The sequence below is a fragment of the Enhydra lutris genome, unplaced genomic scaffold (assembly GCF_002288905.1).
Source record: "Enhydra lutris kenyoni isolate GAN:26980312 unplaced genomic scaffold, ASM228890v2 scaffoldscaffold3, whole genome shotgun sequence".
Taxonomy (NCBI): Eukaryota; Metazoa; Chordata; class Mammalia; order Carnivora; family Mustelidae; genus Enhydra; species Enhydra lutris.
Window position 1 is genome coordinate 44,286,323 of NW_019154087.1, and position 23,241 is coordinate 44,309,563.

General features: G+C 36.2%; 1 pseudogene; it reads left to right on the forward strand.

Annotated features, from left to right (window-relative positions):
* Positions 1-14,261, forward strand: part of LOC111152814 — a 138,472-nt pseudogene extending 124,211 nt beyond the window's left edge.
* Positions 14,262-23,241: the final 8,980 nt, after the last annotated feature.

The window sequence follows — 23,241 nt, forward strand, 5'->3', positions numbered from 1 at the left end:
TTCTGAGACATGATTCACCAGGGTTGCAAATTTATAATTCAAAAGCAGCTCTGGGTACAGGCATCCACAGGGCAGAGCTTGGCTGTTCATGAGACAACACTTTGAAAAGATTTGAGAGAATAGTCATTAGAAATTGTGAAAGGCAGTAAACTTCTCCTTACATGTTAATAATAGCGTTTAATACTTTATTTCTGTGCAAGCTCATGAAATTCATTTTATTTTAAAAGAATTTTTTAAAGGGATTATCTTTTTTTGCATAAAGTTATCAATTTGCTGTTAATAGCTTTGAAATATGTTGAATTTTTTCACATGAAAATTAAGTATCTTGTTACTATCATCAAAAACATTTAGTGAGCATCTCCTGTGTTCAAAGAGCTGGTTTGAAGAGTCGTAGGACAGAGTCCTATCCCAGGGAACTGATACTCTTGTCTCAATAAATCTTCATTCTTCCATGTCTTTCTTTGCCGTGGTTTAGATATCACCAAAGAGCATGTCTATGATGGGGGTGGGTGGGTGTTGAAGTACCAATAGGGAGGGGAATAATAATGGGACATTTTGTTGCACTGCCTTCCCTAAATAACAATGAGGATGACAAAATTACAACTGTCATTTAGTGGAAACATACAATATCAAAGCACTGCGCTAAGTGCTTTAATTGATTATTAAATTCTCCCAGCTACTCTTTGTGGTTTCTGTTTTTATTATTTCCATTTTATACATGGAGTCTGAGCTTAGAAACTCTAGTCTTTTAAGAAGTGGCACAGCTTGGATTTAATCACAGTCCTGTCTCACTTCAAAGGCATATACCTAACCATTTTGCCTTGTTGCTTAGTTCTGCTTGGCAGCAAATAAGAATGCATTTATTTGTTTAAAACTTATTATTTTATATAAAATCACAGGCAAGGTTTTGATTAAGAACTAGGTCTTAGTAGCGTCCTGTGGTGAAATACAAATGTAGTGAAATACAAAGTGAGCAAATCTTTATGTATCTTGTCAAATGCATGAGCCCGGGATGATGAGAGACAAAAAACATCAATAACTTTATATTCCACTTCCAGTTATCTATGTCCACTTAAGAGTTTTACAAAATCATTTCAGAATGTTGACAATGTGTTGCTTTTACTATCTCCTTCATCAATAAAACAATGACATCGGAGTCTATTTTAGTTTTTGATTTTTCTTTTAAAGACTCTTCATTAAGATTTAGAGTAAGGGTTATTAATGGTTGAAATTATTATTGAAATGCCAAAACCAAACTAAGGCTGAAAACCTCCAGGTAGGCCCTGTCAGCAAGCATCCACATGATTCTGCATTCATAAAGGGGTTTTTAGTAAAGATGAGAGGTTTCAGGTAGTATATGTCATTTCTATTAAGCTCATCAAGCAGTGGCCTCTCCATTGTTCCTGCATCTCATCTGACGTTCAAATTCAGTGTAAAAATGATTCAACTTGAATGAAATGAAAAAGTTATTTTATATCTACAGAAAAAAACCAGAAATGGAGTCTTCTACCATTTTTGTTATGTGTTTGTGTGGGCTGTGATTGTATAGTTCTTAACTAGTATGAAGACAAGAGAACCCAGAAAGGAAACTAGGGATTTTGTCTAAATGTCATTTGAGAGAAGAATGCTCAGGTCAAGTCTCTGTGTTTACCAACCACAATTTGGAAATAAATGATTTTAAGGTCCCTTTTAATTAAAATACAGTTTGAGAAAAGAACTTGACCTTTACAACCTTGATTCCATTCCGTTACACAGCAGGGATTTACACATATGCTTCTATTGGTGTTTTGTAAGTATGTATTAAATATTTGTTGAAAGAATGAATGAATGCACATCTTTTCTTCTATTAGTCTAGACTGTGTACTACTTAAAAGCATAGATCAGCTTATTCTCCTTTTTGTTCTCAGCCATCTGCTGCATACTCTATACTCCATACATATTTGTTGAATGAATACATTTATTATCCCCATTTTACAGACAAGGAAACCAAGACAGGGAAAAGTTAAATAAGCAAATGGTGGAGAGTCAGATCATAATGATAACATGTAACAAATTAAATATATCCGCAAATTCCTTGACATGTCTCTCATTTAGACTTGAGATCTTGGCCTTCCTCCCTTTGAGTCTGGGTCAGTTATGTGACTGCTTTGCTCAGTAGAATATGTAGGAGACAACATCATAATTGCTGAGCCTTGGATTTAAAAGACTGGTTGCTTTTACTTCCTATCTCTTTAAGGTACCTGGCCATGTAAAAAGTCTCACTAGGGCTCCTGGGTGGCTCAGTTGGTTAAGCAACTGCCTTTAGCTTAGGTCATGATCCTGGATTCCTGGCATCGAGGCCCGCATTGGGCTCCCCTCCTCAGCAGGGAGTCTACTTCTCCCTCTGTCTGTGCCCCCCGCCCACCGTGTGCTTTCTTTCTCTCTCTCTCTCTTTCATGCCCTCTCTCTCGAATAAATAAATAAAATCTTAAAAAAAAAAGAAGTCTGACTTGCTTGAGACAGTCATTTTGGAGAGGTCTTACAAGGGGGCCCCAAATGTGACCAGCCTTCCGGCCATCATCTCTAGAACGCCAGACATGCAAATAGAGTTATCCACTCTAACCCCTTTGCCAGCTGAGTATCACCAAGTGCCTTCAGTCAGTGCCATGTGGAATGGAAGAAACTTCCATCTGAGTCTGGAATTCCTGACCCATGAAATTGTGAGATACTTAAAAACAATTTAACAATGATGACAATGTTGGCACCACCACCAAGGATGTTATTTAAGTCACTAACCTTTTGGTGGTTTGTTATATATGGCAGTAGGTAAATGGGAAGGAAGTCTGTAATCGAATGCAAAGGTATGGAAATCCATAAAGGAAGTATATAATTGAATAAAAGTTATGAAAATCCATAAACATCAAGATGAAAGAACATCTGTGTGAGGAAAGAGAAAAATAGAATTATTATTGATCATCGGAAGTTACCATAAACTGCTTAGTCATATAGGTGACACATATCATGCTTTCTTGACACAGAGGCAAAATACAATAATGATGAATGACTATTCCATAAAAGTTGAGTATGTACATAATCTAGAGTCATTTTGCCAATAATTTAGTTGCTTAAATGGTAGAGGATGTAACAGAAAACTATTCCTTAATTTCAGGTTTCTACTTGGATGTCTCACAGGTGCCTCAAATTTAGCATGACCAGTACTAGACTCAAGGTTTTCATCTTTTTCTTCCCCAAACTACTTCTTTAGTTTTACACATCTCAACAGATGACAACCATATTTCTCAGGTTCAGAACTTTGGAGTTTTTGACTCTGCCCATATCCAATATTCAATCCAATTGCAATCTTATCTATATTACCTTCAAATTATACCAATTCTATGGGAAGGCAACAGGTTTTGTGTGAAGAAAAACAAAGAGATCCACGGCCAATTATAGTTGAAAAATTCATGAGGTTCTTTATTGTAAGATTTTTAAAAAAGAATTTAGGGGGGTGCCTGGGTGACTCAGTCAGTTAAGCATCTACCTTCAGCTCAGATCATGATCTCAAGGTTTTGGGATCAAGCCCTGTGTTGGGCTCAGTGGGGAGTTTGGTTCTTTCTCCACCCCTCCCCTCTGCTTGTGCTCTTGCTCATTCTCTCTATCTCTCTCAAATGAATAAATAAAAAATCTTAAAAAAAAATAATTAAAATCACCGCAGTTTAAGATAATGTGTTTTATGACTCAGGCAGTGTTTTTTTTTATCCCTGAAAATTATTTGATCAGGATTAGTGTTACATGGAACAAACTTGGGGAAAAGCGACTTCAGGTGTCGTATATCCTGTATTCAGTAAAGTATTACTAGTTTCTGTGATACTGTAGGGACATGGAAGAGAAATGTAGGATACATGAGAATATTGTCAGGTGGGTTTATGTCAAGCAAACATTTGTGAAGAATACTAAAAAGACCATTTTATTATAGATTTTTTTGATGGTCATGGCATTAATTAATGTTTTAATCATCATATTAAATGGCAATGTGGAAGCTTAGGAACTTTGTGAATACTCACAAAGTTGGGTGAGCTAGCCAATACACTGGGTAGATTCAAATGGAATGTAGAACTGAAAATATCAAATGATATTGTAGAGACACAGTAGAAAAAAATCTACATGCTTAATTTTCAAGGAAAGTGTATTGATTAAATATGATTGGGGTAGATTTGGCCTGACAGCAGAAAAGACAAGTTTGTGTAGTTACAAAAAATGCTTATGCAATATTAATCTGTATTTAAAGAGAAGTCTCGATAAATAGACTTGATAAAGAAATGTGTATATATCATAAACATGCTCAAGGCAAAATTGTATGTCATCTGTTAATTCCAGAATTCTTACCACTTTTACTCAGTCATGCTATTTTTTGTTTCTCTCTAGTCAGTGACCCTCCCATTCCCAAGCCTTGACATTTTCCTCTTCCTCAAGCCCTTCCCTCAAACCTTCCCACCTTCTCTTTACCTCCTTTTCTTCTGTCTTACTCAGGGTACATCAACTACTGTAAAACCCACACAAATGTCTGTATTAATCAGTGTAGGTATAAGCTATAATATAAAGCTCTCAAATTTCAGTGGATTAAAATAATGAGGTCACTTTTTTACCCACACAATAATTTAATGAAAGTGTTTCTTGTTGGGTAGATATCCTACTTCATTATCTAAATTCTGAGCCCAATATCTCTAGCAAAATTCTAGAATTAATTATTGAGCAGAATGTTCATAGAAGGGATAATGTTTATTTATTCTAATATTTCTAGCATTGAGCAAAGTGACAAGCATTCATTCATTGATTTAACAAATATTTATTGAGTGCCATCTTTGTATTAGCCAGTTTTCAACCCTGGTAAAGCTGATAAACAAGACAGAAAATATTACAGTTTTCATGGTGTTTGTATTATAGTGAGGAGAAAAGGTACTAAGCACATTATCAATGAATGACATAATACGACGGCTCTGGAGAAAATAGAATTGAGTGATGTGATGGAGATTGTGCATGTGCGGGCTAGTTCAGATTGATAGACCCTTTTGAAAATATGAGATTTTAATTGAAACCTGTCAAGATGAAGCCGACTCTACAATGTAAGTGAGAGGACATACCAAGCAGAGGAAGGAGTGGATGCAAAGGCTTCAAGCAGCAATCAGCTTGATGTATTCTAGTAGCTAGAAAAGGATAGAAGATGCATTTATAGACCTAATGGGGTTGGGGTATTATAGGGCCACATAGGCTGCCTTAAGGAGTTCGGATTTTATTCTGAATGTGAATAAAAGTCAGTTGAGGGGTTTCAGCAAGGAGTGATATGACTTGATTTACTTTTCTCAAAGTTGGTTCTGGCTGGTGCATGGAGACTAAATTTTGAAGAGGGCTAGAGCAGAAGCAGAAAGATTAGCAGAAGCAGGGAGTTGCAATAACACAAGCAAAAGACAATGGACCTGATTGAGAATGGTAACACTGAAAATGCATAGAAATGGACAGATGCGGGCTATGTTTTAGGGTGAGCATTCACAGGACTTGATAGATTTAGATTCACCATTGAGCATCTGGATGAGTGGTAGTGACATTTACTGAGATGGTAACCTGATTTGAATGCTAACTTTGAGGTACCAATTAAATATACAGATGGGATTATCAAACAGTCAGGTGGATGTACTATCTGAAGTATGGGGGAAAGATCAGAACTGGAGATATCAGGTTTGGGTCATTGACCTCTATGTGAAATGGCTATAGCAATCTCTAATCAAATCAAATCCCAATCAATCTAATCTAATCTAATCCCAATCAAATCTAATCCCAATCAAATAGGCAGAAAAGGGTCTTCCATGCTTTATCTGTTTCCAAGAGAGAGGAAAGTTCCTCAGATTTATCCTTATACTCTTGGCTAGAATTGCATCACATAGCACTGCCTAAGCCAGTCATTGGGAAGGGCAATGGGATCACCATATTTGGCTTGGTTAATCAGAACTGGTCCTTAGGCTGGGGATGGGGCCCACCTTCCCCAACATCTAAGGCAATACGGAGGAGGGTGGAGGTGTGGATAAATCAAGGGAAGGAGAAAAGAGAAGGCAGACACTGGGGAGGGGCAACCAACCTTCTAACGAAAGTCTGATTCAGTTTTCTCATCATTAAACAGGACAGTGAGTAACCTCACATGGTATGTGCAAGATCAACTGAGACAATGGTAATGAAAGCTTTATAAATCATAAGGCAGTATAAAATAGTTAAGTTCGTCTGAATCAGACTGTTGCTAACATTGCTCCATTTCTTTTACTCTGGGGTTGCCAGTGCTCTGGCAGTATTTCTTATTTTGTTGCTTAAATGTTTTTTCAAGGCTCTAGAAATGAATTGAAAATGAAAAATAAGTTTAGCTGCCCTTAACACTTTTTCTTTCCACCAGTAGATTCACATATGTTTTTCCCTTAATATGTATCACTGTTTTTGTCCATTCTTATACCTACAAACTCCTGCATATGAATCATTGTATTATTTCAAAAGTTATGAAAAGGAAGTGTTCATTAGTAAGAGTTTGCTGAACTCTGAGGCATTCATTTGCCCATTGGTAGAGAGCATCATGTAAGAAAGTGACTTACCTGAAGTTGGCTGCTGGCTGAGTTGAAATGACCATTTCTCAGTTAGTAGAGGCTTGCAAGGTGGTAGGTGCTGATCAGAACATATAATGTCATCCCTGATCTAGAATACAGGAATTCCAGTTCTAATTATAGGTTTAATGCACATTGTGTTCTACTTGCTTTTCAACATTTTTATATATATATTAACTTTTTTCACAAGTGTTTTTAGGACAAGGCACATGGCTATATTATGTATCAACATTGTTTTTAGCTATTTGTTCACTCTATGTTTTTGTTGTGTGCTAGATCCTATACTGGGGTTTTAAATAAAATAAGTAAGCTGTGCTAGACCCTATACAAAGGCTTTAAATAAAGGAAGTATGATCTTTTATTTTATAGAGCATATCCATTAGTAAGGAAGACAGTCATTAAAATAATAATCAGCTCTCCATCTGATATTTGTGGGGCCTGGGGCAAAAGGACAAGTGGATGCCATGTATCAGATATTTAAATATTTAGAAGTGATAAGCTCTGACTTTGGCCCAGTTCATGTTTTCTTCTAGAACCTCAGGGCTCAAACTCTGGGAATTTCCTTTCAACTTGGAGGTTAAAGGAGACCTGCTCTCTCCCAATTCAGTCCTTACAACTTTGACCCTGAGTGGCAACAAGGAGCTTCTGGCATAGGGCAATAAAGAAGGTGTGTTGTGTCCAGGGTGGTGACTGAATCAGAAACTGGCATAGGAACAGACATTGTGCAGGTGCCCAGGGAACTCGGCTGGGACTCACTTTCTCATCTTCTTTTAGGCAGCTGTAGAGGAGAGGGATAGAGTATAGTCATTTGGGAAACCCTATCTGCTTTGGGTGTTCTGAGGCCAACAACTTCAAACAAAGGGGGCTTCTTGCTATTCATTTCCCAGGGCAGAGGCTAAGGTTTTCTTCCTCCTCAACCAGCACAGTCTCCTTTGCTCTCAGCCTGGCATGCTTTGTCTTGCATGGTGTAGCTTGCTCAGTGCATCTCTCTTCCATAATTCACTCAAAAGTAGATTGAACTCTCAACCGTCTTTCTTTGGAGTCTAAAAAAAACCAGTGTATTCATTTTGATATTTTTGATATGTGTGGTTCTCTAAAGCAAGAGGCCTAGGATAGAATCCCTTTGCCTGCGTTTAAGTGCTGCTTGCTGGTAACCTTACACATGCATATGTAGTTACAGGCTGTGAGAAGGAATATGGAGGAAGAAGACTGAGGGCTAGCAGGGGGCATCTGTAGGAACCCTGTTTAGAGCAGTGGTGTGTGGTCTATGTCAGGGGAGGCCTCTTGGAGAAAGTTTTATGTCAGCTGAGACTAGAATGTAGGCCTCTGCTGACACCTAATTTGAGCAATGTTCTCAGGTCAACTAATATATTTCATGGAAAGTTAGAGAGGCTGCAACTTAGGTCTTTACAAAATGTAATCCTCATGTTCAGTTTCCTTTTATAAAAGCAGCAACTGTTCATTACAAATCAAGTAATATAGACATGTAAGGTTAAGAAAAGGACTGTTTCCCATAAATCTACCTCTCAGTAAATTTGAAATTAACAATGTGATTTAATTTTCTCCTAGATTTTTTTTCTCATACATACACTAATTTTAATGTGTATATAAAATAATCACTTACTATTTTGTAATCTTTCACTGCTCCAGTGTGGGGCTCTTTTTTATTTCCATTGTAACTGCCAGTTGACCAGTCACCTACTTTCCAGCCCTCAGCAGTAAGAGCCATAGGGAACTGAACATGTCCAATTTGTATTCCTTTCTATGGGGTAAATAAACTGTGGGTAATTAATTGCACCTAAAGCTAAGATCCATATAGTTTCTGTGTCTTTTCTGCATTAACCTGTCTCGTGGCTGTGGCCCTTCCAATAGGTTGGAAATAATTGCAACTTGGTTATTGTTTTCTTCCATCATCATCATCATCATCATCATCATCATCATCATCATTTGTTTCCCCTTCATTTTCAAAGTAATACCTGAGGTTGCTGTCCTTGTTCCGCTTTTAATGTCTGGGGACCATCTTCTTTCCCTTTATATTTGAAAATACATTCAAGCACAGTTCTGCAGGATATGGTCCACACGAAATAATGAACTCTCTCTTGGTCTTATTAGCTATTGTCTCTTTTGGTTCCAGGACTGAATTTAGAGAGTCCTAAACCTACATTCAGTTTTTGGTTTGGCCATTTATTGGTGGTGTGAACTTGGAGGGGCAACTCTACTTCTCAGTGTTCTTCTTGAAACATAGAATATCAGAGTTCACTCTGTTCTCCCCTTAGGGCTATTGAACAATTACATTGGGAGGTGCCTGGGTGGTGCTGTTGGTTAAGTGCCTGCCTCTTTGTTTTGGCTCAGGTCATGATCTCAGTCTCAGGCTCATGCTCAACACATAGTCTGCTTGAGATTCTCTCCCTCCCCACCCCCCACAGCCCTCTGGTACTATCTCTCTCTAAAGTAAATGAATACATCTTTAAAAGCAAAAGAAAGATTACATTGAGATGAAGTATGTGGAAGATCTTTGTAAACTGTAAAGTTTGTACCAATGCTTTCTAGAGTAAGTTTCTGTTTTAACTTTCTGCTCTTTTAATGACTAATGACTAATGAAAAATCCATAGTCTAATTCCCTAAGAAGCACGTCCTTAATCAAACAAGACAGAAGATAGAAGAGTGTGCTTATTTGAATTCCTCCAACATGAATATGCTTTCTTTTAAATATGGAAAAGTTTTACATATGTCTAGTTTTATATATAGCATCCTTTGTTTTAGTATATAGCCTAAAACTTATAAATAACCACCATACAAATATTTCCCAATTTCAAACATACCTTCTGTATGGAAATTCTGATAGTAAGATAAAGAGAACCTGCATTTATAATGAGTAGGCAGCTGACTTTTTTTATGGTTGATATAGAGTTATGGTCTATTATCTATAGTTTGTTACAAATAATGTCTAGGAAAGGTTTTAGTTGATTCATTAGGTGGTAATTTAAGTCCATGCATATTATTATTGTTAATTAATGATAATAAAAACAATCCCAATGTTGGTATAGGGAGAGGTGACATCAAGTTTGGTAGACTTTTCTGAGAAGGTTCCAAACACCCCATAGATTTGGGGGTTTTGTTTGAGCAGCTTTCTTGACCACTTTCATAATCCTGAAGCTGAAGCCAAGATGAGTTATTACTCATTTAATGTGTAGGCTGTTTCTTCCCCCACCACCCCTAATTGTAAATTATACAATCTCAACCTCTACAGCCAGCAATATCTGACTTTATTGCTTTCCATTTTATGAAAATTAATTACAGTTCACATTCTGACACTGAAATTAAAGAGTAAGCACTAAATCTTGTACACAACAATAGGAAATTAAGAGAACATTCTTTATTATCAAAATGACATGGTTTCTTGTTTTCCTTCTCTTAAGGCATGGGGCTGTGAGATAAAATCAGATTTAAACAAACATTGTTCCTCCTTAACTTGTGTCACCACAACATAAAAGACAGAGTAGAACTATGATATTTTAATTAAAAAACTCCAGCTCTTCCCATTTTCTCTTGAAGGACATTGTTTTATGATAGCACTATAGGCAATGAAACTCTGTCCCTGCAGACTCTGTCTTAGTAGAGACAATAAGGGACAATAATGGACCAAATCACTGGATTCTATGAATGCCTCCAAAAGAAAAAAAAAATTCTGCAAAGAAAAATATAAGTATAAATGACAAAGAGGTTGAGATGTAGGTATGGTATAAATATGTTCCCTGTGGTTTCCCTTTGGCCACAAATTTCACAAGGACAACAATCATATATAATATCTAGCTTTATAAGAATTTTACAGTTTGTAAAGTATTTTCAAATATAACATTTTATTTAATAATCACAATAATCCAGTGACAAAGTTATTTTATTTACTTATTTTTTTTCATTGAGGTATAGTGGACACACGAAGTTATGTTAGTTTTAGATATGCAGCATGGTGATCGACAAGTCTGTGTGTCATGCTAAACTCACCACAAGTGTAGCTACTGCCTGTCACCATACAATGCTCTTACAAAACCATGACTCTGTTCCCTGTGCTGTAGCTTTTATCCCCATGACTTACTCATTCCATAACTGGAAGCCTGGATCTCCCACTCCCCTTTACCCATTTTGCCCATCCTCCCACCCCCTTTTCTCTGGCGACCATCGATTTGTTCTCTGTATTTATAGGTCTGTTTCTGGTCTTTTATTCTTTTTTTTTTTTTTTTTTTGGATTCCATATATAAATGAAATCACATGGTATTTAATTTTCTCTGTCTGACTTATTCCACTTGGCATAATACCCTTTAGGTTCATTCACGTTGTTAGAAATGGCAAGATCTCATTCATTTTTATGGCTGGGGAATATATCTATGTATATATATAATTATCATATATCCATATATATCCATATATATGATATATTTTCATCTATCTGTGGACACTTGGGCTGCTTCCATGTCTGGCTATCGTAAATAATGCTGCAGTAAATATAGGGATGAAATATCTTTTTGAGTTAGTGTTTTCGTTTTCTTAGGGTAAATATCCAATAGTGGAATTACTGGATCACATGGTATTTCTATTTTTAATTTTTTGAGGAATCTCTTTACAGTTTTCCACAGTGGCTGCACCAATTTTCATATCCATCAATAGTGCACAAAGGGTTCCTTGTTCTCCACATTCTTGCCAACACTTGTTACTTCTTGTCTTTTGATTCTAGCCATTCTGACAGGAGTGAGGTGATATCTCTTTGTGGTTTTGACTTGCATGTCCCTAGTGGTTAATGATGTTGAGCACCTTTTCATATGTCTACTGGCCATCTGTGAGAAAGTTTTTTTTTTTTTTTAAATATATCAAGCAGTTGTGTTTACATAATACAATTCAGTAGTTTTCAAATATTTTATGGCCATGAATCCAATAAAAAACATTATGAGAAACTCCAATATGTAAAACTCCAATATATAAAACACATAAAAGTGGGGGTGAAAGGATAGAAGCTGTCAGGCACCTGTTCACTCAATTTTTCCTATTCTTAGCTACTTTTTTTTGAGGCACTTCTGTAGCAATCCGTGGAGCATAGTTTGAAAACTGATGGCATAAAATTTAAAGTGTTCAATAAATGTTGTTCAAACATTATTCACTGAGTCCTTCCTGTATACAACCATATAGTTACTGAGAAAGTTCTGTCCTTTTCTGTCCCTGGCCCAATCTCCTTCTGATAATAAACAGAGGGCATGTCTTTGAGAGGCTCTAAAATAAGCATGACACTGGCGTCTGTTCTTGCTTTCCTAGCTAAAACTAAAGGTGAGACCAAAAATCCTTGACAGATTTTATTCCCACCATTATGAAGACACTGCACTAGATATTTACATAATTTAGGGCAGTGCTTTTAGTGTGTGTACTGCATCTTGATACTCTTACGTTCAGAGGTATGTTGATATTTGCCAGCCCAAATAAGTCAATGTTAACTATATTTCATGAATCAAGTGGTGGTAACTGCAAGTTCTCTTGCAGTGTAGCTGATCATCCATGTGACCCTCCCACTGGAAAATACAATGTGTTGTAATGTTTCTGAGCTGCCAGGGTTTGAGTAACAGAATTTTTTTTTCCCCTCAGCAATATTCATTGACATTCATCTGACATTTTGGATAAGTAGTCTGAGTCAAAGATTATGGCTAGAAACCATCAAATGACCTCAGTTCTGTCTCCATGTTGGAATTACAATAGCTACTCTCCATAAATGAGTCTATGGGTTTAAATTCATTTAATTAATCCAGGTAAATCCATTATTTTCATTTAGTGTCTGCCATGTGTTGAATGCTATGCTAGCTGCTGCGGTAGTCAGTGAACAGAAGAGACATATACCCTGTCCTCTGTGAGTTTAGAGTCTGGTGAGGAAGCCATATAAATAAACAGACAGTTACCTGTGACTAATGTGAAAAATCCTTTGAAACAGCACAAGGTTGTAAGTTAAGATACTTTGAGGAGGGATTTAAGTCTTAGGAAATGATATTAAAGGAATTGGTGTTAGATACATGCAAAAATGGTAGGTATTGGAAAGGAACTTCTGGAATAGCAGAGGATGGTGCTAGCTAAGTCCTTTTCTCAAAAATCAATGGAAGAACTGGATGAATCTTTCAAAAACATCCATTTAAGGACTCTAGAAATTGACCACAGATATACAACAAATTTAGAAACATTTATCCAAGAAAAACAACTCAATCTTAAGTAACAGTAGGGTTTTAGCTCTTCAGCTCTATTGGCATAGAGGTTCTACCAGTGAAGGGTAAGGTGTAGGAATTACTTGAGGGGGCTGCTTGATTTGGAGCAGGTGCATGCGAATTATAAACAGTAGCAATCTCAGTGGCAATCAGAGAATTCCAGCTTCACAGCTAGTTTGAGTTGTCATTGAGTTGGGTGGGGTAAGCAACAGACCAACACACTGGCTAGAAATTCAGTAGGGAGATCTGGGTAAATGAGGTAGCCACCGTGAGCCTTGATAAGCTCTCACATATCCCTGGTGGTTTTGAGGATGCATGCTCATAAAAGGCTATGCACATTCCTAAGAGAGAGGAGAAAAGGCCTAGTTATTGTACTGGCCCCTGGCTCAATGTGAAGCCTAGAGAATGCTCAGGGGAGACATCTGAAGACCCAGCAGAAAGCAAAAGCAGGATAAATTGACTGAACTTTGAAAGTAATTTTATCTCTTTATGAATATTTTAGTCACTGTGTCATGCCTTCCTATAATTTTTTTCCAACTTTGTCAAGGCATAATTAACAAAAATTGTACAAAGTATATTTTCTGGACCAGTGCTATTGAATAAAAAATCAACAACTGAAAGAAATTTTGGAAGTATAGGAACCTATGGAAAATAAGAAAGAAACACATCTAGGTGTTTGAAATGGAAGCATGGGCTGAAGGAAGATGGCAGCTCTCCTGTGATGGCATTGCTCATACCAAGCAAAGCTGCGGTGGGGTGACTTTTGTGATGGTACTAATAAGGCAACTGGCAAAATTTCTTGTACAGCTTCTATGGAGTGGGACACACAGTGGGTGAATGGGTTTTCACTGCTTGGCCCTACAGCCCTTGGGGGTGAGGAGCTGCCATCAGACTCACAGAAAGGCAGTCTGTGCCTATAGCACAAGAGGTGCACAGTGTGCCAGTGTGCACAGTGCTACACTGTGCTCGCTGAATCTGTGCAACTAGTATGGGACCCTCATGGTCCCTCAGGGCTGTGGTCTTCTCCAGAGTCACAAATAACCTGGTTTGGGAAGCTCCCTTCCTAGCTGGCGTTGAAAGTTTGTTCAAACGTGGCCCTTAACAACTTTTTATTCTGTACTTCCTATGGGATTCCCTTTGGTTTCCATTTGTATTCCATTTGTGTGTACCCAAACCACCCTGGCTGCCTTCAGAGGTCATTTCTGCCTTTCTAATGTCAAAATGGACTGCTATCTCTTAAAAACAAAAGCTACAGCAAATGCATCTGAGATGGATATTCACAACTTCTTTCTGCCTGAAAAAGCTGCAGAACCTGAAAGAGAAGATAATGTTAAAGCCTACTCACTTAAATTCATGGGTGAAGATTCTGAAGGAAGTAACTCCTGACAGCCCAAGCCAGAAAACTGATTGAGAATCAAAACTTAAGTATCAGGGTCAGGCCTTATTACTATCTTCAATAACAGGTGCTGTTTGATCAATTCTCAAGAAAGACTGGCTTCAAGAATGGGTGAGAAATGTGGTTTATTATGATTACCTCTAGGCTGATTTCCTAAATGATTTGTGAAGCTGTTTCTAGAAGATGAAAAACTGAGGAGCCTTCTGTCCTGGTTTTGTAGCTGTTTCCCTTAAGAGCTTATTTTAGCTTGTCATTTTCATAAGTACCTATTTCTGAAAACGTTTTTTACTGTAAATTTAGGTTAAGAGGCCATGTCCCATGAATGCTGTGATGTAATGATGCATGGTTGTTATGAAAATAGAGTTGTATGTAATGTGGGAAAAAAAAAAAAAAGAAAAACATCTAAGTAACCCATGGGTCAAAGAAGAAATCACAAGGGAAATTGGGAAATAATCTGAATTGATTGAAATTAGAAACACAATTATGGTATAGCTAAAACAGTATTTAGAGGAAATTTTATAGTGTTAAAAACCTATATTAGTAAAGAAGAAAGATCACAAAAAATAACTTAAGGGACCAGAAAAAGAAGAGAGCCAACTAAATCCAAAGCAAGTTGAAGGAAGGAAATAAAACATCTATCAAAAAATGGGAAACAGAAAAACTATAGAAGAAATCAATGAAAAAGTCGGTTCTTTCATAAGAAAATTAAAAAAAAATTGCCAAACCTTTATCAAGAAAGACTGAGCAAGCAAAAAAAAGAGAAGACTCAAGGAAATCAGGAATAAAAGAAGGGGCATCACTACTATCCTCACTGAAATGAAAAAGATTGAAAGAAAATCCTATGAACATCTTTATATAATAGATCAGAAAACGTAGTTAAAATGATCAAATTCTTAGACACAACTATCAAAAATGACATATGAAAATATAGAAAATTTGAATAAAAAATTTGAATAATACCAAAAGTATTCCCACAAAGATAAGTCCAGGTTCAGATGGTTTCACAGATGAATTTTATCAAATAGATAAAGAATAAAGAATACCCATCATTCCCAAGCTTTTCCAGAAAATAGAGGGGTAAGGAACACTTCCCAACTCATTTTATGAATTGAGAATTATTCTGATATCAAAGATATCAGACAAAGATAGTACAAGGGAAAAAAAACCCTATGTACCATCATAATTTGTGAATGTAGATACAAAAATTCTCAAGAAAATATTAGCAAACAGAATACAGCAATGTATATAAAGATCATATACCATGACCAAGTGGAATTTATTCCAGAAATTCAAATCAGATTTCACATCCCATAATCAACTTTAGTGTAATTTACCATAGCAATACAATAAAGGACAAAAGTGACATAATCATTTCAATAGGTGCAGAAGAAGAATTAGACAAAAGTGAATATCCATTCATGATAAAAACTCTTAATGAACTAGGACTAGAAGGGAACTTTGTCAATCTGATAAAGGACATTTATAAGAAGTTTACAGCTATCTCATACTTAATAATGAAAGACTGAATGCATTCCTTCTAAGATCAGGAACAAAGCAAGCATGTCTGCTCTCACTACTTTTATTCAGAATTATACTGGATATTCTATCCAGTAGAGTCAGACAGAAAAAACAAATACATAAAAGGCATCTAGATTGGGAAGGAAGAAGTAAAACGCTCTTTGTTCAGAATGACATGATCCTATATGTTGAAAATCCTATGAATACACAAAGAAACCTCTTGCATGAAAACATGGAGTTGGTCAATTAGGACAGTTAGACAAACTGAAGGTAACACTCAAGTCTTTGCTAACCTAGCAAGCAAGAGGCAAAATTAGGCACGTGCTCTCAGTGTTCCATTTTCTTCATGGAATGGCCCTGGACAGGGGTCAGGTGGATAGAGTACAAATGGATCCTGCTTCTTCATGGACCCTTGACTCAGGAGAAAGGGAGAAGGGAGAAGGTAAAGAGCGAGGAATGGAAAGGTACTATGTCAAAATGGCCCAAGGTGCCCCAGCGAAGGCCTCTGATCAGGAGGTCTCAGAAAAGGTACAGGGAAAGTGAAGTGCCTCTTTCTAGGTCCCAATAAGGACACTTCTTTATGGAAGTACCTTGGTTAGGAACAGATAGGCATATGAGCATGGCTAGCTCAGATTGGGGAACTAAGTTTTTGACTGCAGGATTGAGAAAACTGCAATGCACTGGCTGTATACCAAGTTTGGTATGAGAATGGAAGCTGCCCTCCTCGAGGCCAGTCAGACAAAGTCTGTAATTATTCATGGTTCAGACTAAAAGATCCCATACAAGATTTTGACCTACAGTCAGAATCCTCAGAAACTACAACTAAGAAATGAGTTCAGCCAGGTTATTTGATACAAAACTCAATTATATTTCTATCTAGTATTAATGAATCCTCCATAAATGAAACTAAAGAAATAATTACATTAAAAATAATATGAAGAAGAATAAAATACTTCAGGATAAATTTAATAAAAAGAGGTACAGATGTGTACACTAAAGACTGTGAAACGGCTGAGAAAAATTTTAAAAGATTTAAATAAATCATAAGCTATCCCATGTTCATGAATTGGAAGACTCAATAATGTTAAGATGGCAATTACCCCTATATTGACATACACATTCAGTGCAAAAGCTATCACAATTCCAGCAGGCCCTTTTCTGCAGGAATTGACATATTCCTTTGTAAAATTCATATAATACATAAAATTCATATAAAAATGTAAAGACACAGAATAGCCAAAAAAATTTTGAAAGAGAACAAAGTTGGAGGACTTACACTTTCCAATTTCAAAATTTACTACAAAGTTCAGTAATCAAAATGGTGTGGTACTGGCATAAGGATAAACCTATCAATGGAACAGATTTGAAAGTCCAGAAATAAGCCCTTATATTTATGTTCAATTAGTTTTGACAAAGGTACTAAGCCACTTAAGTGTAGGTAAGGATAGTCTTTTCAACAAATGACTGTGAAACAATTGGATACCTACATGCAAAAAAGATGAATTTAGAATCTTACTGCCCACCATATAAAAAAGAAGAATCAACTCAAACTGGATTATAGATTTAAAAGTAAAAATAAAATTATAAAACTGTTAGGGGCTCCTGGGTGGCTCAGTGGGTTAAAGCCTCTGCCTTTGGCTCAGGTCATGATCTCAGGGTCCTGGGATAGAGCCCCACATGGGGCTCTCTGCTCAGCAGGGAGCCTGCTTCCTCCTCTCTCTCTCTCTCTCTGCCTCTCTGCCTACTTGTGATCTCTGTCAAATAAATAAATAAAAATCTTTTAAAAAATTATAAAACTGTTAATGAAATCATAGGAGAATAGTTTTGTGATCTTGGGTTTGGCAGTGAGTTTTCAGATGTAGCACCAAAACATAATTCATAAAAGAAAAATATTAATAATTGAACTTTATCATAATTAAAATCTTTTGTGCTTCAGAAGGGAACAGTTAAGAAAATGCAAAGGCAAGGCACAGGAGAGAAAATTTTTGCAAAGCATATATTTGATAAAGGACACTCATATCTGGAACATATAAATAAATTACTCTTATAACTCAATAATCAGGTGATAAAACTAAAGTAAAACAAAAAGGAGCTAAATACTTGAAGTTTTTTCACTAAAGGAGGTATACAAGTAGCTAATAAGCACATGAAAAGATGCTCAACATCAATAGTTCTAGAAATGCAAATTAAGACTATTATGAATACCAATGTACTAGATCCACTATAATGACTATAATCAAAATGAGACAATACCAAGTGTTGGTGAGGATGCAGAGAAACTGGAATCTTCACACACTGCTGGTGGGAATATATGATGGTAAGGCCACTTTGGAAAACAGCTGGGCAGTTTCCTAAAAAGTTAAATATTAATTTATCATACAACCCATAATTCTACTCGTAGATAACTACCCAAGAGAAATGAAAACCATCTATTCACACAAAGATTTTTACATGAATATTCATGGAAGCATTAGTTATAATAGTTGATTTGGAAACAATCCAAAGACCAACAACTGGTGATTACATGAACAAAAGTGATACATAAAATGGATATTGTATTTAGTAATAAGAGGGAACCAACTACTGATACATGATACAACACAGATAAACGTCAAAAATATGCTGAATGAAAAAAGACACAAAAGACTGCATATTTTATGATTCTGTTTGTATAAAAAGTCCAGAAAATGCAGAAGCAGTGAGCAGATTATTAGTTGCCTGGAGCTGGGCATGGGAATGGCAATTGAGTGCAAACTGCCAATCTTATTGAGTTGATCAAAATGTTCAAAACCAGATTTTGATGATGGTTGCAGAATTCTGTAAATTTACTAAAAATCATTGAATTATATACTTAAAGGAGAAAAAAATAGGTATTGGTCATGTGAAGATAGGAAAGGCAGAAGAATCAGAGCCACAAGGAATGGTATTTGCAAAGGCTAGGAGCCAAGAAAGTACTTTGTTGAGTTTGAGGCTCTAAAAGAAGTATAATATTGATTATGCTTAAAGTACAAGGGACACTGAAAAAGTAAAAGAACAGATTATGAGCCTTATAAGCCCAGTGAAGAAGAACAGACTTTATCCCCAAAACCACAAGGATCCTTCAATGGGTTTGTATACAGTTGAGTCTTGAATAATGCAGGGGTTAGGGGCATCAACCCCCTTGCAGTAAAAAATCCGCATATAATTTTTGGCTCCCTCAAACTTTACTACTGTTGACCAGAAGCCTTACCAATAACACAAACATTTGATTAACATGTATTTTATATATTAAACATATTATATACTATATTCTTACAATAAAGTAAGCTAGAGAAAAGAACATGTTATTTTAAAAAATCATGAGGATGGGGAAATACATATAAAATACTATGCTATATTGAAAAAAATCTGCATAGTAGCAGACCCACTCAATTCAAACCTGTGTTGTTCAAAGATCAACTGTAGTTAGATTTTACAGTACACCTTAGAGAAAGAACATGATTGTAGTAATTATTTAAGTAAATGTGTTAAGAGCAAATAAATATAAAAGCTCAATCTCCAGATGTATTGTGATTTTACAACTTTAAAAATAAAAATAATTCTTTTGACTATTAATAAGAGAGTTCCAAAAAAATGAAATTAAAACTCTTTCAGTTTCAGTTCCTATTTTATTTTTATTAAAGATAAGTATCTCTGTTGGTTTAGCTACTGGTTGACTATTAATCCAAAGCACAATTTTTGCAAGAAGTCAAGTTAAACACTTTACTGTATTGAAAAACTGAATTCTTTAATTTCAAAAAGAATTAAAATATTTCAAAGAAAGATCCAATTGAAAATATCTACTTGTTCAAAATTGATGATAGAGGCTGATAACTTTGTCAAAAGAAAAGAATTATCATATATATAATATATGTTATATTTTAAAATATATACATGTTATTTGATACATCAGTACCAAAGACACCAAGTCAGAGCATGTTTGTCACACAAAAACCTGGCTGAATTTAGATTTGGGATGTTTTTAACTTTTTGGTTCTTAAAGACTTAAAACTATAAATAACATTTTATAAATCTTAAAATTTTTTATTTTCACTGTGAATTTTTAAGTGTAAATCTCATTTCAGTCTCAAAAGAGTAAAGGAAATGAGCAGCATACTAAGAATTAGTGAAGGAGTAAAGCTCTATGTGAAGATGTGAATCCTGACATCAAGTTACAGAATCCATTGTTCTTCCCCCTCCTCCTCATCAAACCTGACCCGCTTCCATAAAGCACTACTGTCACCTGACTGGTAGTTGTCAGATTTCCTCTAAGTCAACTTTCATCCTCAACTCCATCTTGGTTTTTCTCTCACCTATGATCCCTTGTCTCTCTAGAGTAAAGGCAACCATGCTGAATAAAAGCAACAGGGTGATTGTGTGATGGGGACCAGTGGTTCCCAGACACTGGGTTAAGAGGCCACCAAATTGATTTCACTTGAGAGCAAATTCAGATCTGAACCCAGTTTTTCAGAGGTGAAAGAGATCTATTGATTTTCGTCACAGTCAGTTTAAAACTGAAATGATCGCCATTTTAACTGTGTCGGACTTAACAGATCTATTGGAAATGAGTATCATTGCTACTGGAAGCTGTTTTTCTTGCGACTGAATTCTATATTGTACATCTTAGATGAAAAATAAAGTAATAAGACAATGAAAAGTAGCTGGGAAATTCTGTGGTGGCTATTATTTACCTCTCCAGGTAAATGAAGCAGAGCAGGGAGGGAGAACAGTTAGTTTGCAGGAATGTCTATAATATCTGAGTCCTCCCTCAGTGGAAACAAGTCATCCAAACCACTGGCAGATCAGATTATGAGACTGAAATCATTTCTGTACACACCTCAAACATGTTAGGTTGTTGAAGTTCTTGAAAAGAATGAGCCCTCCCAGGGTATATGGAAGAAGCATCTCTGAGAATTGTAGGTTTTAAGGAATTTCTTGGCAGAATTTAGTTTGGAGCTTAATATTGAACTTTAAACAATCATGTCAAGTAAGTGTACACAAATATTAGACTGTTTCTGAAAAGTATAAATAGTATTAGGATGTTTTTGAATGAATCTAAAATTTCATTCATAAAAATTACATTTCTATGTTAGCCCTTCCTCTAAGAAAATGTTAGTGTGAAACGACTTGATAGCTCTTCAGTTGGTTGTCGTTCACAAGTGGCCATCCTTAGTTTCACCACTTGAGAAGTTTTTTTAGGTTGTTTCCTGGAGATTTAAATTTTCATAAAGTTAGTCTTTACCTAGAGAAAATATTTATTGTCTTGGTGTTTTGTAAGTAAACAAATAGAATTAACCGTTTCCTAAAAAAAAATTGAGCTCTGTTTCCTAGAGTATTCCAATATTAAACCATTCTGATAACTTTGTAACACCCTTTTTATCCAAGCAATGAATCTGTTCTTTCGATTATGAACAGATGATTTTTTTGTTGTTGCTGTAAGCTCCCCTTTCTATTCATCCTCTTGTTTCTCTTTTTTAAAACATTGTCATCAGGGGCGCCTGGGTGGCTCAGTGGGTTAAGCCGCTGCCTTCGGCTCAGGTCATGATCTCAGAGTCCTGGGATCGAGCCCCGCATCGGGCTCTCTGCTCTCTAGGGGAGCCTGCTTCCTCCTCTCTCTCTGCCTGCTTGTGATCTCTCTGTCAGATAAATAAATAAAATCTTTGAAAAAAAAAAAAAAAAAAAAACAAAAAAAAACAAAACATTGTCATCATTACCACCATCATTTACTCATCACTCTACATTTTTTGGCCACCACTTTATAAAGATATTTGTATATTTGTGTGTACATATGAGTGTATGTGTGCATATATGTGATACATTAAAATATATGTACATTACTGCCATTGGTGTGATCACCGTCTGGGTGGTAGTTGCAGTGGTGGTGAGCATAGGGAAGGGAAATAAAATCTGTTACAGTCCTTTTATCCATTAGACTTTGTTAGGCTATTTTTCTTTATGATATCTCAATCTTCACAACAGAAATGTGAGGTGTGTATTATTATTGCTCTTAACTTACCAATAAAGAAATGGTGATTCAAAAAGTCTAGGTAACTTTTTTGAGGCAACGTAGTTAGATTGCCAGCAAGTCTTTTGTAATAGTAAACCTCTGTTCTTCCTCAAAACTATGCTGCTCCAAGGTATACCTGCCAGGCATTTTGAGTACACCATGATGTCCTGACATTCAAAGGACATACCCACCTGGCAGGATAAAGATGTTTATATCTCAGCACTTCTTCACATGACAGTGGCTTCACCACTGCAGTGTGTACATCCCTAGGCTGTGGTTGAGTGCTCTCATGGAGAAAGTCTACAATTGAATTTTGTCAACCAAAAGTTATAGTTTGAGCTGTCTGGTAAATAGATCTGTTACTGAAACTATATAAATTAAGGCAGAGCTTAACACTTAAATTTATCCAGAAGTTACAAAAACATTCCCAGGAGTACATTAACAAGCATTAAAAATGTCAAAGCCCATCTCAAGTTCTTTATCAATGACTTGAAAGGCATTCCTTGATCATTTGAATGAGAATAATATATCTTATTCCCTCATGTACTACTTATGTACTACTTTCAGTTTATGGTTAGATTCTTGTTACTCTGAGTAGGTACAGAGCCTTTTGGAGTAATTTTTCTACATGAATAGAGTGAACAGGGAAAACTTCAAACCAGATTTTATAGCGAATGATCAGGCAAGGGATAGATTATGCCAAACCAAACATGGAAACCAGATGGATAGAAGGCTGGGTGCCATGGCTTGGTGAAAGAGTCCAGGAAAATTCATCTGGTTCTTTCTTGAATAAAGGTCAAGGTGGAATCTATAAGGTTCCAAATTTCAAAATTGAATAAGTTAAATTATATGAGATCTGCTTGGACTAGGCCAGTGTTTCTTAGCATGGCCATGCATTTGTATCACCTGTGGAATTTTTAACATATCCTGAAACTCACCGCAGCTCTACAGATTTGAGGTTTTGGACTCTGTTTAGAAAGCCCCTCCTCCCCAAAAAATTATGCAGAGAGAAAAGAAAGAAAAAAAAAAAAAGAGGATGAGGAGGAAGAGAAGGAGAAGAATAAAGCAACACTATGAAATCAAAGAGGATAAAATGTTAACGGTAGATAATAGGTAAAGGGTGGCAGTTCTCTGCTGGAGCTGGTGTGAATTTGCTCATGACTCTATCCATCTCTTTGCAACCAGTGATTTCACAATGGTAGCTTGAAATTGGCCATTTACACCATGAAATTCAGAAAATGCAACAAATTGGGGGCTTTTCCCCTTTTTTTCTGTAAAGGCCTACTCACCAGCACACCATTGAGTATGTGGCTGCTCTTTGTAATAATGATACTTTCTCTCAGAAAAAAAACAAACAAAAAGACCCTAAACACTCCTCTAGTGATGCTACTATAGCCTGCCTGACATCCTTCCAAATTGAGATTCGGAAAGTACTGCACTTAACAGTAAGCT